Source organism: Sarcophilus harrisii, chromosome 2, assembly GCF_902635505.1.
Source record: "Sarcophilus harrisii chromosome 2, mSarHar1.11, whole genome shotgun sequence".
Taxonomy (NCBI): Eukaryota; Metazoa; Chordata; class Mammalia; order Dasyuromorphia; family Dasyuridae; genus Sarcophilus; species Sarcophilus harrisii.
This window is the reverse complement of record NC_045427.1, coordinates 214,293,690-214,312,863: the sequence shown is the minus strand read 5'-3', so window position 1 is coordinate 214,312,863 and position 19,174 is coordinate 214,293,690. Positions and strand designations below refer to the sequence as shown.

The following is a 19,174-nucleotide window of genomic DNA, read 5'->3' as shown; positions in this document are numbered from 1 at the left end:
ATGGGTTGAAAAGAAAGCACCTATTATAAACCTTTTGAATCCTAATAGATTAGCTTTTGTGATAGAGAATCAAGGGGAGCAAGGGTATCAGCCTCAAAAGTACTTGAGATATTTTAGCTTTTGAGTATTTATCATATTTTCAGTGACATATTTATCAAACTCATCAAAATTTCAATTAACATTCTTCATGATTGTGGAATCATACAACAAATGGTTTTATTTAAGCCTGAAATCTGTAAATGACTTGTTCGATTAACATATAAGGGAATTGTGGTTCATATGAACTTTTGTTTCCTCAGTTATTTCTGCCAATCCAGTTATTACACATATTTATGGCAAGATCAAGAAACAGCTTATTGTTTTGTTTGATAATGCCCTTATTGCAAAAATTTCTTGGTATATATGGAAGTATTTGCATGGAGTAATTGATTCATAAAATTGTTGATAAGATTTTAAAATTTCAGCAACTTCCTATTGCCCTTCAAATTTTCTTTCTCCACATTTTGTAGAAAGTGGAGATGCTTTTAATAAGGAAGACTAAATCAACAGACTTATTCAAGAATTAATAAAGATGTAGGTCATGATTATTTTTCAAATAGTATATTAATAAAAAATTCCTGTGCCTTAAGGTGAGGGAGCAAAAAAAAAAAAAAATGAGCAATCCATCTAGAAAGGGATATACAGTATGCTAAAAGAAAAAGCAAACAATATAAATGGACAGCATTCTGGACTTCAAATTAGGAAAACCTGGTTTTGAATCCTGTTTCTTTCTTTCTTTCTACTTATATTCCTTATGACCCTGGACAAGTCACTTGTATGTAACATCTCCCAAAATAAGTTGTTTCCTCTACAAAATAGAAATAACATATAACTCCTGCCAAACAGTTGTGAGGATTAAATGAGATAATTTTCATAAAATACTTCATAAGCCTTAAAATGATATGTAAATGTTAGATCTTAACTAACAGAATAAAGGAAAAATAATTTAAAATTCACTTATAAAAAGGAAAGCAAGACAATAAATTTTATGGGTCCCCAGAAATAATAATGGAAGAAACTTCCAAAATGGTTCAAAAGAGAAATAAAATAATTAAAAGAGATAAGACTGAAAATTAAGGTAGAAAGCAGCTCTCAGAAAAGATATAAAAAAAAAAAAAAACCAGAGTAGACAATTTAGATGAAGAGATTCGAGGACTACCTTTTAACATACCAAATTATCAGGGGGACACTATAATGTTCCTTTTAAAAAGGGAAGCCCAGGAAGAAAAAAAGATTTGAAGAGTTAGAGATGAATTTTGACAGGTCAGAAGAGTGGAGGTTGGAAAAATCTCATACAGAAAAGGAAGACAATTGAACACATGGACATAAATAAAAAGGGAACTCTTACCAAATATTGGTGGGGTGGGTTACGTGGGGAAAGGATTATTTGGGGAACATCGAAAGCCTGGCACAGAGGTGTGATCCTAATGGTAGTGAGAGACTTAAGTTATCCAAACATCAGCTGGAGTTTACAGTCTTCCAAAAATACATTTACTAATAATTTTATCTGACTTGAATTAACAAAGAAGTTATATTCTGAATATGATTGTCATCAACAGGGTCTTCCCAGTTCTTATTGGTTGCTAGAATGGAAATGATAGAAGCATTTCAAGGCAGCCTGATTCCTTTTTTTTAGAATTTAGAATAGAGAAAGAGAGGAAAGCTAGAATAGAGAAAGAGAGGGAATTAGATAGATTTTGGAAGCACAAATTGCAAAAAGTCTAGATAAAAAATAAGGAGAATTCCAATGAAAAGAAAATAGGGAAGTGGTCTAAGTAAACAGATGTGGATACACTGAGAACTCAACAATTTAGATTTTGTAAAGATATGCACAGAAAATGGAAGCAAAGGTTGGTATCAGAGTTAACAGCAAATATACAAAATTTGTATTTGTACTGCAAAAGCATAATTTTAAGTTAAGGTTATAATTTAAAATTTAATTTTAATTTTAATTAAGTTTAAATCAAAAGTTGTGCTAGAAAATTATAGCATGGCCTATGAAAATAGTGTCAGAAGTACTAAAAACTCATAATAAAATGATGCTGGTAAAAGTTAAAGATAATGAAAAAGTGTTAGGGTTTTTTGGTTTGGTTTGGTTTCAGGTGTATTAGGAACTGAGAATAAACTAATGATGAAGAGATGCTTAATTTGGGTTTTGCTTTCATTTTTTTTCTGCCAAGGAGAATGATCTTTGGATTGTAAAGGATATAACATTTCCAACTTAGAGTTGATATCAAAGATAAATAAGATCATAGTAAGAGATCAACTTGGTTCATCACTAAGAGATGGGGATGTGAACATAATAGCTTCCTTTTCAAGTATTTGAAGGACTACATCATGGAAAAGAGATTAGACTTGTTTTGTTTGTTCAAGAAAAGAAGAACTGAGAACAATTGGCAAAAGTTGCAAAGAAGCAAATGTAGATTTGATATAAGGAAAAATTTTGAAGCAGTTAAAGCTTGCTAAAAATGTTATGAGCTACTGTGGGAACTACAAAAAGAAAATGACAATTTTTAACTAGAAAATTACAAATGTTGAAAAAGGTATAAAAAATATTGAAAAACATGAGTAGTATAGAAGTCAAAATGAATGATTTTGAGAACAAGTTCACATATCCTCATGATCACAGTTCTAGGGGAAAAATGGAATATGATTTTTAAAAAGGCTAAACCAGAAAATCTCTCAATTACTCAAATCTCTTATCTCATCAGTTTAGATGTTCCCTCCAATTTTGTATCCTGCAATCTATCCATTCCTATGCATCCTGTGTGATTCTTTTCCATGATCCCACCCCACCCCCCAAGTTTACTGTAGAGTTTATTCAGGTATTCACTTCATACTGGAGGCTTTCCTTACTTCTTCCTGACATTGCAAAAGTACTAGTGTATAGCACTCTGACTGCTCTTGCCATGATGCCAACCCATCTTATCTTCTTACTATACAAATTCATTAACTATCTTTTACTCCTATGCTTTAGAGTTGCTTTTTGGTTACTGTGTTATAGCCTACTCATGCCCACCATATGCCTCTCCATTGTCATCTTCAGAGAGAATTTTTTAATTTTAATTCTTCAGAGAGTTGAATTCTGTATCTCATTGCCATATAGCAAATTGTCTCAAAATATTGGGAACAGAGAGCAAAAGATAGTTGGTTAGAATCCATATAACACTAAAAGAAAGAAGCTCTAAGTTTAATAATTGATCAAGAATTGTGATGGTTATGCTTAAGAACTTCATTTATTAAGCAACAATATTGCAGGCATCTAAAAAAAAGCTTGTCCCACTACTAATGAGAAACATTCAAATAGTTTAAGACAGTTTACTAATTTATAAGAGACAAAAATAAGATTTAGAATATGATATTCTAAAAAGCAAATAAGATCTTATTTGTACTTCTAATCATTACTAACAGGAAATGTTAACTTTCAGCAAATAGGAATATTTCGAGTTATTTCCTGAAAAAAAAAAAAATATGTAAGGCAGCATATTTTCTTTTTTCTTATTAAAGCTTTTTATTTTCAAAACATATACATGGATAATTTTTCAATACTGACCCTTGCAAAATCTTGTATTCAACTTTGCTCCCCTGTAACCTCACACCCAGAGATTATTGATTATCAATCATGCCTAATTCCCCAGGCCTTCAGAAATCCCTGGCCCCTGTCTCATACAGTGGTTCTTTACCAATCTTACCCCAATCAGAGGTCTTCAGAGATCTCTGGCCACCATCTCTCCAAGCGGTGGTTCTCAAATCCAACAGAGCACCCGAAGACACAGCTCTGGATCCTTACACTCCCCACTCCCTCCCCCAGATGGCAAGTAATCCAATATATGTTAAACATGGCAAAAATATGTTAAATCCAATATATGCATACATATTTATACAATTATTTTGCTAACACAGCATATTTTCCATTAAACATATCAAAAGAGATAAAAGTATGTAAATGCATAGCTAGTAAGTAAGCTAGTAAGAGAAGGCTTAGCAGTGAAATAAATGCTTTTCATGCTTCTAATGCTAAACAAGGCTATCATTTTTTTTAAAAGTCATTGAAAATAAAGGAGACATCTATAGTCAAAAGAGCTAAGGTTAAAATTAATGAAGAGGAAAGAAGGAAAATTGAATCAAAATTTCTTCGAGTAATATCACATTGTCTCATGAGTCAGTATTTTGGAGTATGAGAAATTATAGACGAAAATCATTTGGGGAGCAACAAGAAGAATTTAGTGAAAAATTCCCACATAGTCTGGGCTTTAGAGGAGGGTGGAATTTTTGTTTTTGAATCACTCTACATGGGAAACTTTAAAAGATTGAAAAAAGAACATTAGGCAGTAGGAAGTGAGAATTGGCTCTGCCTATTGGAAAGCAAATGATTCTTCAATGGCAAGATCTTCCAATAGATTACATTCTGAAAGTAGGCATTCCTGGAGACCTGTTTTTAAGCATATGTGTTCCCTGGGACTACTTTCACTGAAAGAGAAATAAGTATTTCAGCTAGCAGGGCATCAGGTGCATGGGTCAGAGATGGGCAAGCCATAGGAACAACCAGAGATCAGATGGGCAGGTAGTTAATGAAAAGGCTTGAGGTAGGATCAGGCCTCTTAGTAATAGGATACATAAAGTGCCTTCTGATATACTATCGTGTTTCTTTCATGAGTTAGTTTCTATTTTCTAGAATTGAGCCTTTTCAGAAGAACTTGGAAAAAAAAAAGATGATAAGAAGGCACTGGTAAAAATACATAATGGAATCATTGCGTTGGATAGAGGAAGAGAACAAAACTTTTGTCTTCTGGAAGCTCAAGGTCTCCTGGTATTTTCATGGAGAAAACTCTTAAAAAAAAAAAAAACAAACAAAAAACTTGTAAGTGCAAAATCTTAAAGAGGAAATAAGATTCCAGAGCAGACTTGAAAGGGAAAGTAGTAAGGAAGGGGTGAGGATTAAGTAAATTGGGACTTCTTGGCAAAGAGTACCATAAATCATTGTTTCTCCTTTAAGAAAGAGAGAACGGTGGTTGTAGGCCAGTAGGATTCTTGTACTAATCCAATTAATTTAAATTAAGAGGGAGTGAATATAACAATTGAGTAAACTCAAGGGATTTGGGCTAAGGTATAATAAGAGGAAGAGTGAGCTCAAATAAGCAAAACAAATCAGCCTTAGTGCTAATGAAAAGAGAAGAAAAATCAATATAATAGAATTAGCAGAAAATAGAAATTTAACAGCTATAATCCTAAATATGAATAAACTAAACTCCCCGATAAAATGTCAATGAATGGCAAAATAAATATGAATATGAAACAATCTGATTCATACAAGAAACAATTCAAGGCATAAAGACAGGTGAAAATGAGTCAAGAACAATATGTGCTTTAGAGGATTCTAAAAAGCAGAAGTTTCAATCATGATCACAAAGCTGTTAAAAATTGACAGTGACATAATTAAACAAGCAAATTATGATGATTAAAGGCACCAACTATGGTGCAACAATATATATTTTATATTTACACACATGTATATGTATGCATATAAATATGTGTATGTAGTATACATATAGCAAATGGTATAGGATCTAAATTCTTAAGGAAAAGCTAACTGAGTTGCAAAAAAACATATGATAGTAACAACAGTTGTAGAAATTGTAATGTTTTTAAAATTACTGAGACCTTAGGGAAAAAAATTTCTAAGAGTTAGAAAAAGCTTTATGGCAACTTCTGGATAAATGTTTCTTTCCATCAAGTACTTTGAATGTGTACTAAGGGAGAAAAAAGATCATTTGCAAAAAATACTAAACATTTTTATAAACTATAACCATTTTTTTTAAATCACAAAAATACAGACTTTAATGGAGACACTATAATAATTATATCCAGAACAAGTGAGCCAAAACATTATTTTTAGGGAAGTAATAAATTTAATAATATTCTCAGTCTATTTCTAAGGAGTAACTTTAACTTGCAGTGTTACCAGGAGTGAGGGCGATTAATATCACCTTAAAAAAAAGTGGACATCAAAGCAACATAAAAACCCTTGCAACATCTAATAACCAAAAGAGTTTGGAACCTAACTGGTCAGGATTAATCTATTCTTTATTTGGCAGTTCTTTCTGTGTTCCTATTCTGAGATGCCCCAAATTCTATTGTTTCTTTTACCTCTATGATCTGCTATTTATTTTGACCACTCTTTCCAGGCCACTCTTTCTAACCTCATTTTTTTCCTACTATAAGAACTTTCCCTGGAGAAGATAGCCTCAATCCAATGCTTGAGGTTTTCTATTTTGTATATGCCCAAACCACAGGGATTTGGATAGTTTTCAGTCTGTCTTCCTCTAGGGAAGTTACACAAGTTTAAACTAAAAGAGTAGACAAGGTAGAAATTCAGGGCATTTGTAAGAATAAACCTGGGGAAAAGTTTATCATAGTTCATCTCCTCTAGTGCCCCTCCTTTCCTTTCTTCCTGAGGGTCAGGTAAAATTCTGTCTATCTTTCACTTCAGGCTGCTCTGAACAGTATCAAGATTACAAAGATATTCAGGTTCCCTTTCACCTTTTTTACCATTAGGACACAATTACTTTGCTACGCCACAAGTCTAGGCTAAGTCACAAGCCTTAGAAAGAATACCATCAGTGATTCAGAAAGAGACAATTTCCTGATTCTATTAAGTTTAAATTCAGTTCATATTCAACAAAGGTTTATTAAACACTAATGTGCTAAGCACTGTTCAGAATGATAAAGAAGATACAAAGAAAAAAACTTCATGAAAAAGTTTGTGTTTGAATTGTAGTTAATAGAAATTCAATAGTCAAAAAGGAAAATGCAGGCATAGAGAGCAGCTTAAGCAGAAGCAAAGATAAGAAAATACCAGGCATGTCTGGGAGACACTTTGTCCATTTTGGTTAGTGTAGATTGAAGGAGTAATATAAGATCAGGCTAATAGCCCAAATATTAGATAAAAGCATATGAAATTTACTCATTTGTCAATAGGGAACTAATGAAGTTATTTTTCTTTCCTACAAAGGAGTAGCATGACTAAAGCCCCCTGCCTAAGCCAAAAGGTCATGGGAAATCAGAAGAATTTAAGGTTTCCTGTTTGATTTCCCCGACCTGCATGGTTATTAGATTCTTGAAAACTCCTCTAGACATAATGTTTTAGGTTATGAATAATCAGGCAAGAAATTAGCATCATACTAAATTCAAGACCTTCTCTCACCTCTTTTCAGACTTTAATATGTGTAAGTAATTGGGATCACTGTTAAGTACTTAGAATAGAACAAAAGTTTAGTGATTAAGAAATCTGATTCCAGCTGGGTCCCTGTCACAAGGATCAGTGACAGAAATTTGCTGTGTATCATGAAAGCTAGATCTTACCAGGTGAGAATTACCAGAAAGGAATTTACTCTCATAAGCACAGTGAGGTAGGTTTCCACCCAGGGAGCAAAATGATGCTGTATACTACAATTTATTTCTCCATTGTGCCCCCAGTTTTTAGCTTGGGTATTAATCTTCTCAACACAGGAGCTGTCCATTATTTCAGCTTACTTCTATCTACTTTGATAAAAAATATATTACTGATGGGGAAAGTCAACTTGGCTTTTGTGGACTGGACCTCATGAGATTGTTTTGGTTTGCGATCCCCACAGAAAGGGTCTAATTTCTTTTATCTATAGATCTGAAAGCTCAACAGTCAGTTTACTTGGGCAGTGACTCCGTGACAGTTGTCACCTAAAATTTGAGAAACATTGTTTAAGGGATCATCTTAAACATTATTTTACTAATACTAAATACTAAAGAATTTTATTCTTTGGTTTAAAGCTTGATACTTTAATCTGTCAGTTAATAATATTTCAGTGAAATTACCACAAATATTTTACAACCTAAAGTCAATAGTAGTAAGATTCTTCAATTCTTTTCATCTTTCATCTTTCTAAAGTAAATCAATGACCCTTGTCAAACAGACTTTGATATTTTCTTCTCTTGCTAGTATTCCATGTTGGATTTGTTTAACCAATCAGTATATTTTAATTCATTGGTAAATCCTACCTGTTCTTAGAGTGCCTCATTTCTTAGAGTATCTCATTTCTTAGATTTGTTAAGCTTTCTACCTTTCAGGCCACTTAGTTCTACTTCTTTCAATAGCATCTTAAGAAAAATCTTCAAATCTTCTATTTGTTATTGTTCAATCATTTCCAGTTGTGTCCAACTCTTTGTGACCCCAATCTATAGTTTTCTTGACAAAGATATTAGAGTGGTTTACCATTTCCTTCTTCAGCTCAATTTGCAGATGAGGAAACTGAGGCAAACAGGGCTAAATGCCCAAGGTCACACAGTGTCTGAAGACAGACTTGAATTCTAATCTACCTGACTCCAAGTTGAATACTCTATCCACTGCACCACTTAGCCATTCTATTTTTAGCCTTCTCTGTTTCCAGTTATGATAATGCTCCATTTTGTCTTATGTCCATGATCAATTCTTTTTATTCCTTTCTATTTCCTGGTACATTTGGAGTTATTTGCAGGTACAGTATAAATTTTTGTTTTTATTTTACAATTATTTTAACTACTTTTTAAACAAATTTCTCATTTACTCCTTCATCTCGGTGTAAAACTTTAAGTGGAAGCAACCAACCAAAATTCACAAATAAACATTACTTTTCCTGAGCTCTAGGTTTAAAAGAAATTGTGGGAGAAATTTTGAAATTTTATGTTTTTTAATCTAAATTCAGATCATCTTATATCTTCTATATCTATGGTAATGGGTTATAGGAATTCATGTTCACAATTTTCAGAATTGCTTCAAGAACTATTATGTTACTGAGACACAACAGTCAACTTGTATATTTCAGAGAAACCAGGTTTTCAACAAGAAGTTTTTGATTAACCTTCAGTTAACTGGAAAATTAAACTAATATTCCATTTTCTAAACATTCTAGTTAGCTAAAATTTATTTTACTTATGAAAACTTCTCAGTCATCTTAACTTTTTTTCACTGTGGGCTTGAGTTTTCATATACAACTGTGTATGTGTATGTGTGTGGTTGTGTGTGTATGTGTGTGTGTGTGTGTGTGTGTGTATAATTAATGAATCTGGGGGAAGTGATTTTTACAGAGAACTGACAGCCATTATAACTTATTTGCAAATCAGATATAGATTTTAGAGAAAGAACATAAACAGGGATGGAAAGGGTTTGGGAGGGAAGAAATATAACATCTATATTTTATTTCCAATCTTTACTCAAAGCAGCATGTTGGTCCTTCATACTGCAGGCAGAGATACAAACTAGTCAGACAACAAAACTGCAGCAGAGGAAAATGGCCTTCACTGTAAACTCCTGGTCTGGCGTGTCACCATGGTTATGGGCAAGTAGTCTATACTTCCTTTACTCCCTGCAATCTAGTATACATCTCTACACTCTACTGAAATATTTTGTAGTCATCTGTGACTTTTTTATCAAATCCAATGGCTTTCTCTGTCCTTATTCTTTTTTGTCATATTTGACAGTTGGTCATTTCTTCATTCTTAAAATTTTCCTTCACTTTTTGTTCCATGACATTGCACGATTCTGGTTCTTTCCTGCTTCCCCTGCAGCTTTTCTCTTTTTCTTTTATCCCCAAAACTTTGAGCATTTTCCAAGCCTTCATTACTGGTTTCTGCCCTTTTCTACACTCCCTTACTTGTAGAGTACATCCATGTCATTATTGGGACTGCAACTCCATGTTGATGTCTTCCAAATTTTTATCTTTAACTCTTAACTTCTCATTTACATTTTGCTGGTAACCTAAAGTGATAGTCTTACAGTCCCCTTTAGCATGTTTCCTTCATCTTTTCCATCTATTCCATCACCAAATCTTGTCTTTTTTAAAATTAAAATTCCTCTAACATCTCTCTGTTCTTTGTTTTTGTTGAGATTTCTTCTGGTACCACCCAAATCCAAACTTACATCTGTGTTCATGCCTCATTACCTATACCTATAACATTTGACTTCCCAGACTCCAGGTTTTCTCCATCCCAATGAATCTTGCATGGTACTGCAGAACTAATTTTCCTAAAGTACTCCTTTCATTTTATTCTTCCATACAAAAGCCTACAATGGTTTCTTATTCTTTACTGCATCAAATCTAAGTACCTTTTCCTAAGCTGTCAAGACCTTACATTATCTGGACCTGTCCTACCTAACCTTATTTCTCACTACTCTCAACTTGCTCACTCACTTGCCCCATAAACGTTTATTTCTATCTTTGTGTCTTTGTACAAGTTGTTTCCTTTTTGCAAAATGATCTCCCTTTCCTCCTATGTATTAAAAGGTCTTCCATCCTTTAAGGTCACTTTTCAAATTCCAGTTCTTCCATGAAGTCTTCTCTGACTTTTCTAGTCTTCACCAGTCTCTACCCTTTATAGCATGTTTAATCTATACCATGTCATGTAATTCTACTTATATCCTGTTGTCTTATATTGTTCCCCTTTGGGCTTTTTTTATTAATCTTATCTCTTGCACTTGCACAATTATCCCCTTAAAGGCAAGGTTGATATTTTATTTCTAAATCCCCCACAAAAAGAAGTTAGCACCTGTTTAGATGCTCAGAACACATTTCACTGCTATCAAAACAACATTGTACTTGCCTGGAGAGAAAAAGAGATTCAATTAAGTAAACTTTATCTAAAGTTTCCTTTCAGACATTAAACTGAATTCTTGCTTGAGAAATGTCAGAAAGGTAGTTTTTTTTTTTTTTTTGAGTGAACTTTTCTCTCCTCCCCAGGGAAAGGTTAGACTGTTATTTTATTTGGTTGGCTTGATGCAATACATTACCTTTTTAGTCATTTCCCTAACATCCCTCCTTTCCCTACTCCAAAGATGCTCAGTGCACTCATGTTCCCCATTGGAATGACTAATGGGGATTTCAGGTACTTTGCTAGATTGAGGAAGGGTTCGTAGTCCTTGTAGTGCTCCTCGAGTCACCCTACCTCCAAATCCTATACATAACCTTTTGTAAATGAAGCTAGAATTCCCTATTTTTGATATTCCTTCAATCAAAGTAAATTGCCAGCCCTCCATGCTTCATCTTGTGAGATTCTTGACTGTTTTCCCACAAATCTTCCATAAAAGATCTTCCCTACATGCTAAGGCATTTATCTTATTTTTTTAGTATCTTTAGTTGTATTTCTGTTGTCTTTTATTATCAATATATGCCAGTTTATATATACCTCAATTATAGTTTTATACATATGTGTTTATACACAGATTATTAGCTTCCCTATATCTGTTATACATCTTTTAATGTCTTTTGAGTTATTTGTGACTTTAATTCTTCTGAAATCCTGGTAGTTCGTGATATGCAATCATATTACATCACTTGGAGAATACTGGTTTAATTTAGTGTTGAGATCTTTATGACAAAGAATGGTGTAAAAACAGAGTGTATATGAAATGAAATGAAAAAATAATTTATTAAGTGCCATGGCATAAACTAGATAGGCCCTGCCTTCAAGGAGCTTACATCCTAATAGAGGAAGATAATACATAGAAAGGATACAAGAGTAATCATCTTTGGTTGTGTACCACATTGACCACTAATATGGTGCATTGCAAATCAAATTGAATTGGCTTCGACTCCTCTAGTTATAGTTAGGGGAAAATGTAGCATAAAAGTTTATGTATCTGGAGCTAGGAAGAAGATGGAACAGAAACCATCCAGCGCAACCCCTCATTTTGCGGGTGAAGAAAAAAGCTGGGAGATGGGGTGACTTTGCTATGGTTGGACTGGTAGTAAACATATGAGAGGTAGAATTGGAGCTAGGGTCTTCTGCTCTTAGAGTCAATTCTCTTTTTTTTTTAATTTATTTAATAGCTTTTTATTTACAGGATATATGCATGGGTAACTTTACAGCATTAACAATTGCCAAACCTCTTGTTCCAATTTTTCACCTCTTACCCCCCCACCCCCTCCCCTAGATGGCAGGATGACCAGTAGATGTTAAATATATTAAAATATAAATTAGATACACAATAAGTATACATGACCAAAACGTTATTTTGCTGTACAAAAAGAATCAGATTCTGAAATATTGTACAATTAGCTTGTGAAGGAAATCAAAAATGCAGGTGTGCATAAATATAGGGATTGGGAATTCAATGTAATGGTTTTTAGTCATCTCCCAGAGTTCTTTTTCTGGGCATAGCTGGTTCAGTTCATTACTGCTCCATTGGAAATGATTTAGTTGATCTCGCTGCTGAGGATGGCCTGGTCCATCAGAACTGGTCATCATATAGTATTGTTGTTGAAGTATATAATGATCTCCTGGTCCTGCTCATTTCAGAGTCAATTCTCTTTGCACAGTACTGCATTGGTACGAAGGGCACACCAAAAACTGAAGGCAAGAGCCAAAGTTCATCTAACAGGGCATATTTCCCAAGGACAAGTAATAAAACATGCTTCCTACCTCTTGACAGAGACATGAGAAACTTCAACACACGAGTTTCTTAGTCTGGGAGCTTTGAAATGGTGGATTTTAAAAATAATTTTGTAACTCTGTTTCAGTATAACTGTTTCTTATGTAACTCTGTGTATTTTTTTTTATACATTTTAAAGCATGGTTCTAAGAAGGAGTCCACAGACTTCAACAGAATTGCCAGGGTCCATGATACAGAAAAGAATCTAAAAAAACAGAAAAGCTAAAAGTACAGAATGAGACATTTTCATAAAAGATTAATGTGTAGATTTTGTTGTTGTTTGACTTTGTTTATTGATTACAAGAAAGAAGTTTTGTTTAGAATTTTCAGGGTGAATGAAAGAAAGGGAGAAGTATAGTAATGATGTCATTAAATAGGTGAGATAGAATTTATATAGTGCTTTTAAGGTTTGCAAAATATTTTACATGTTGACTTGTTTAATTCTTAGAACAAACCTGTTAAGTAAATGTGATTATTATCCCCATTTTACAAATGAGGAAACAGAAGCAGAAAGTGGTCATGTCACATGATTTTCCCAGACTTGCTAGTAAGTATCTGAGAGTAGGATTTGAATTCAACTCTTCTTGATTCCAGGTCCAGCACTTCACCCACAATAATTTTCTAAAAAGATAAAAGAATCATTAAAGCATTTTCAAAAGACACAAGAGAAAACATTAAGGAAGTTAAAAAGGGAAAAAAACCACAAATGTTTTGAAACTAACAATTAATATTTTTAAAGAAAAAGAACAAAATTGAACTGCAGTTTCATATACAAAAGTGGATAAGTAGACAAAGTCACTATAACAAAATTTCACAATAGTAAGGCGGATGGTTCACTTATCTTAATGGCAGAGAATTTAGTAGTCAAGATAATTTTTCAGAGTTCAGTTTGTGTATTTTTCTAGTCCACTAGAATGGTATTGATTGTGCTTCAAGAAAATGACAGCTACTCTGAAAGGTGTGTAGTCAGTATAAATAAGCTCCCTCAAAATGGTGGTTCTACACTTACATGAAGAAATATAGTGCTGAATGCTGTTATTAAGAGGAAAAAGAGAGAGTCTCAGATTTTATATTGGCATCTAAAATAAAAGAGAAAACCCCATATCAAAGGAAAGAAAAAAGATTGAGTTTAAAGTAGAAATTAGTAAAATGAAATAAAAGAACACTTGAAATGTTAAATCAAGAGTTGTTTTAAAAGACTACAAAAATTATAATTAGCAATTTACATTGTTTTAAAATTTTCACAAAAGTCCTACTTCAATGCCTCAATCATGACATTGAGGGTGACACTCCTGACGTGGTGTAGATTTGTCTCTACTAATGCAACTTTGGCTATAGTCATTATATTTTGATGATGTACTTCTGTTAATATTGCTCTTGTCTTTATCTGTTATGTCTATAATTTTTTAATCCAGGCATTTTATTTAGTAGACCATTTTTACTATAGACCTTTACTTTTTGATTACATATTTGTTAACTTTTTAGTTTTATTGTATTATGATCCATAAATTTCTCCCTTTCAAAAGGATTTCATTAAGATCTAAAACATGCTCTATTTTGTGAATGTTCAATATACATTTGGGAAAAAAAAGTATGCTAAAGATGAAATAAGTTATTCGCCTCCTTTCAGAGAGGTGATGAACTTAAAATGCAAAAAAGAGACACATTTTTGGGCATGGCCAATGTGGAAATTTGTTTTGCTGAACTCGTATGCTTCTGATGAGGGTTTTATTTTTCGGTTTTGTTTATTTGGGGAAGTGGAAAACTGTGGGAGAGATAGATTATAAATGCTGTGTAAATAAATTTATTTTTAAAAGAAACAAACCATAGTTTGTCAAAAAAAAAATGTGTATTTCCTACAATAAAAAAAAATTTAGTCTTTTTAAACACTAGTTCATTAGTAAGGCAAAATCTTAAATTAATTACTTTGCAAATTTAACTTAGTAATTTTTGAAACTAAATAGTTCCTAAGTTCCAAATACACACGCACACATACACACACACACACACACACACATATTCCCTGTTTTGCTATTGTTAATCATATATACATATGTAATATATAAAATTCTGGTTCTTCAAGATTGATTTTAACTTTTTTTCTTATTTATCTTTTATATTTTTATCATTCTAAAAGTTGTATGTTTCATATTTAATTTTCTATTCTTGAAAAGTTGTGGAATTTAATTTAAGATCCCTAATGGATAGGGAATATCTAGAAAAGGAAGCCATGATTACAGACCAACCTTATTTCCTTTTTTAATAGGGTTACTAAATTAATATCATGAAAATGTTGTAGATATGATTTACTTAGTTCTTAACAAAATGTACAACATAGTTCTTGTGGATAAAGTAAAGTGATGGGGACTGTATGATAAATACAGTTACATGACTCCAGATAGATCAAATGGCCACTCAAGGAATAGTTGTGGTTTTGTTGGCAAGGTAAAAAGGAGGTAAAAATGCTCGGGGACCTGGGCTTGATTAGGAACATTCCTGTTTCTAGATTGAGTCTCTATGAGAACCTGAAAACCATGCAGGCTGCCTCATGCCAGTATTCTCTCTGCCAGTACGGGTAGAGCGAGCTCAGCAGGTACCCCCTGGGTGCCTGAACACTCCAAGTTTGAGAACAATGCAGGTTACATTTGTATACATGGCATGCTCATCAAATTTACAGATGACACAGAGCTCAGAAGGAGCTATCATACTGGTTGATAGGATCCAAGAAAAATTTGGTAGACTCTTAGAGGACTAAAACAAAGATGAAATCCATGAGGTTGTAGATTTAGTTGTTAGAAGTCACAGAGTCCAGCCCTTTAATTTTACAGACTGAGGAAACTGAGGAAATTAGTGACTAGCTAGCAATTATCTGAAGGAGGATTAGAACCCAGATCTTCCTGATTCCAAGTCCAACCATCCAGTGTACCATGTGAGCTCATAAGTATTCAACAGGGATAGATATAGTCTTACACTTGATTCAAAAAGTCAATTACATGGCTACAAGATGGAGGAAGGAAGCAATCCATCTGAAAAACATCTGGCACTTTAGAATGTTGTGACTGCAAGTTCCTCCTGAGTCATTATGCAATGTGGCAACCGAAGAGCTCATGCAGTCTTAGAGATTACATTAAGACATCATCACTTCCAGGAATAAGAAGGCAGTCAGGGTCCTCAGATACTCTAGTCAGACCACATGGGTCATGCATCCAAAGGGAGTCAGCTAGCTACAGGTAGGAAGCTCAGGAGGCCTGGGTCTATATCATCAGAGGATCATTTGAAAGAACTGGTGATCTTTAGACAAAAGAAAAAGAATTCAAAGGGCTGGAGGGTGGAGGGACCAAGAGAGATGGACATGATAGTGGTTTTCAAGGATGTTAAGAACTGTCATGTGGACAGAAGTTATTAGACTTGTTCTATTTGTCCCTATAGGGCAGAACCCAGAGCAAGGAGTACATATTTCAAAAAGGCAAATTTAAACTTCTCAGGAAAGAAGACCTAACAATTAGAATGACCTACAAGTAGAATGGGTTGCCTCAGAAGATGATAGTTACCTCAACATTGGGTCCTTTGGGAGAATCTGGAGGATCACTTGTCAGATATGTTATTGTGGGAATTCTCCCTGGATATGGGCTGCTTGATGGCTACTGAACACCTTAAGATGCTGTAATTGTGATAAATATAATTCACAAATGTATGTAAAATATTTTGTGTTTATTATCAATGGTGCCGCTTAGTATGATTTATTATGCTTTCTCCTATCTCATTACTTTCTGGTAATCTAACCTACTACATACTTTTTCAGTCTTAATTTCATGGTTCTTTCCAGCCAGTATGAATTATTTGGAGTCTTAATTTCATTCCAGTCTCTCTTGATTCCGTTGTTCTCTCCATATGAGACTTCATTCCCATGTCCAAACACCTCTTATTAGACCTCTTTCTATTTTAAGGCCCAATTCATGTGCCATGTCTTTTATATCATTTGTTCTGATTCCCCTTAGCTGAGAATGGCTAGATCCAATCTCTACAATCATCAATTTGGGACTAGAAAAAAAATCTTCTCATTTTGAGATCTTGAGAAATTCACTGACTTGCTTTTCTATAGTCCCATAGATAATAAGTAGCAAAGCTAAGATCTGAAATTCTATATCCCTTCTTGAATCTCTCAGATCCATCCATCTGACCTTACTTTTTTACTCTGATTTATTTACATGCATATCTCACTCCATCTATTGTAAATTTCAGAACAAAGATTACACTTATCTTTAGTACTAACACAATTTGAACCTTACCAAATATTTACAATGGATTCAATTAGGAATTGAATTGGACCTCAGGATATGAGACAAAGTTTAAGCCAGTCAAAGAGTTTTTCAGAGAAGGGTTAATTTAGAATAATAGGACAATAGGATGCCTCAAAATATGGAAAAAATAGTAATGGAGAGAAATGTAGATGGCAACTTGACCTATTTGTTCCCTCAAAAAGTACAGAGACAGTCTCTGAAGTCTTAACAGAAAGCCATTCCACAATCAGGTGCTTGTAGCTGAGGGAGAGAATTTAATGGGGCTTTTTCATGGAAGGATAGCCTTGCTATCTCCAAGTCCTTAGACTCTGCCCAGCTCCCATAAAGCTCAAAAATGTAATCCATTGCTCAAGAACCAACCAACCAACCTTTCCTCCCCTGATGGAAGCAAGTCTGACTCAGATATTATTCTTCCCAGCTCATCAGCAATTTCCACTCACTGAAATATTGTGCTAAAATCCTGTAGTCTGTAGTGTGTGAGCAAATCTGCCACCACCATGTCCCCCATTCTCTTGTTGACTGGAATCAGAGGGAAGTATTTTAAGCTGTCCTTCCTTTGGAAGTGTGCTGGGATTGGAATCTAAGTTCTGTACAATTTGTAGCATCCCTGTTTAGGTATGTTCAGAGGTATAGGATCACTTCTCTTCCCATTTTCCTTTGCTTAGTACTTCAAAGCCTATAAACCTATCCTGGGGACAATAAATCCAGCTCTAAGTTTCTGGTTTCTTCTTCTTTCCATTAGACTATTACTAAAAATATACATAGAGAAGTTTAAAATTTACAAAGCACTTTTCTCTTAATTATTTTGTGAAAATATGTAGTACAGTAGGAGTAGCTCCCATTTTACAGGTAAAGACACTGGAGATCAGAGAGTAGGCATGACCTGACCAAAGTCACACAGCAAATGCCAGAGACAGATCTTTCAGATTCCATGTCCATTGGTCTTTCCTACCTCATAATTAGAAAAGTACTGTGCCTGTTTCTCCTACTCTGCAGCTAGGTTTTCCCTATTAATGCAGTAGGGTATGTCTCTAAATCACCTGGCAGGGGCCTCTGACCTCCATGATGGTAAACCATTCGCTCCCACTCATTTGACAGCATAAGTGGGTACCTAGGTGGCATGGTACAAGTCATAAGAAATTTGGATATAGGATCAAGAAACGTGGTTTTGGGCAGCTAGGTGGCACAGTGGATAGAGCATGGGCCCTGAAGTCAGTTCAAATCTGACCTCAGACACTTAACATTCCCAGCTGTGTGACCCTGGGCGCAAGTCACTTAACCCCAACTACCTCAGGGAAAAGAAAAAGAACATTAAAATTTCTACAACTGTTGTTACTATCATATGCTTTTTTGCAAGCTAGTTAGCTTTTCCTTAAGAATTTAGATCCCTATGCCATCTGAAGAGCAAGGAGGGGCACTCAGTGCAAGCTGTAATAAGAGGTTTTGAAGGCCAGCAAATGTGGTCTCTTAAACCTTTGATGTAGTAAGGTGAGGAATGATGACGCAGTCTGATTACAAAGGAGCTGATAACCATGTACACTGGGACAACTGACTGTTAGATGAGGATCGCCAAAGATGATGGTTTCAAAAAAGCTTTTTTCAGGGGCTCCTGGTGTAATGTTCTTAGAGGAATAAATGGAGTCTTCATGCTTGTCCTATATGATGAATTGAAGTTATATAAGTACATCCTAACTAAAAATAGAAAGTGAATAAGAATCTTGCAGAATACTTAACCATACTTAGTATTTTAGTCTATTGATCTTCAGTAAATTCCTGTTTTGTTTGGGGGAGGCGGGGTTTCCAGGTCAGTTCATATATGTAGAGAACTCATTATTGTGATCCATTATTCACACAGTGAAATTGATGATTCAGTTGGATGGGGGAAATTAACGATTACTGTGAGTCCAAGGAAGCAGAGCAATTTAGACTCATCTAGTTTAAATCCTATTTTTGTAGACCATAAATATATTTAAGTATTTTTTAATTTCTCTTTCCTACTTGTGCTTAAGAAGTATATGTACAATTTTGTACAGCTGAATATTTGTCATTTATGATTATCTGTGTTGGTCATTCTGCTCTAAAACAATAAATACACAGAAAATTCTTTTAATAAATAATGGGACAGATAGGTGGCACATTAAATGGAGCACCAGCCCTGGAAACATAAGGATCTGAATTTAAATCTGTCCTCAGACATTGACTCTTACTAGCTGTGTGACTTTGAGCAAGTCATTTAACCCTGATTACCTTGTTTTAAAGAAAATGAATGAATAAAGCAAGAAGAAGTAGGACTGAGAAAAAGATAAACAGTTTTATTTTGAACATGTTAAATTTGAAATCTAACTGGAATTAACTAACAGGTAGTTGATTATATGGAACTGGATTTTCGGATTAG

The 19,174-nt window shown here is 34.1% G+C and overlaps 1 protein-coding gene across 3 annotated transcripts in view; it reads left to right on the top strand.

Annotated features, from left to right (window-relative positions):
- MAPRE3 (microtubule associated protein RP/EB family member 3) overlaps window positions 1–19,174 on the top strand; it is a 79,981-nt gene that overhangs the window by 48,750 nt on the left and 12,057 nt on the right. The window contains exon 2 of one of the 3 annotated variants that reach the window (XM_031951402.1): window positions 9,297–9,389. The exons of the other annotated variants lie outside the window; for them this stretch is intronic. The gene's annotated coding sequence lies outside the window, so the exon portion shown is untranslated. The remainder of the gene's footprint in view (window positions 1–9,296; window positions 9,390–19,174) is intronic. 3 annotated transcript variants of the gene reach the window in all.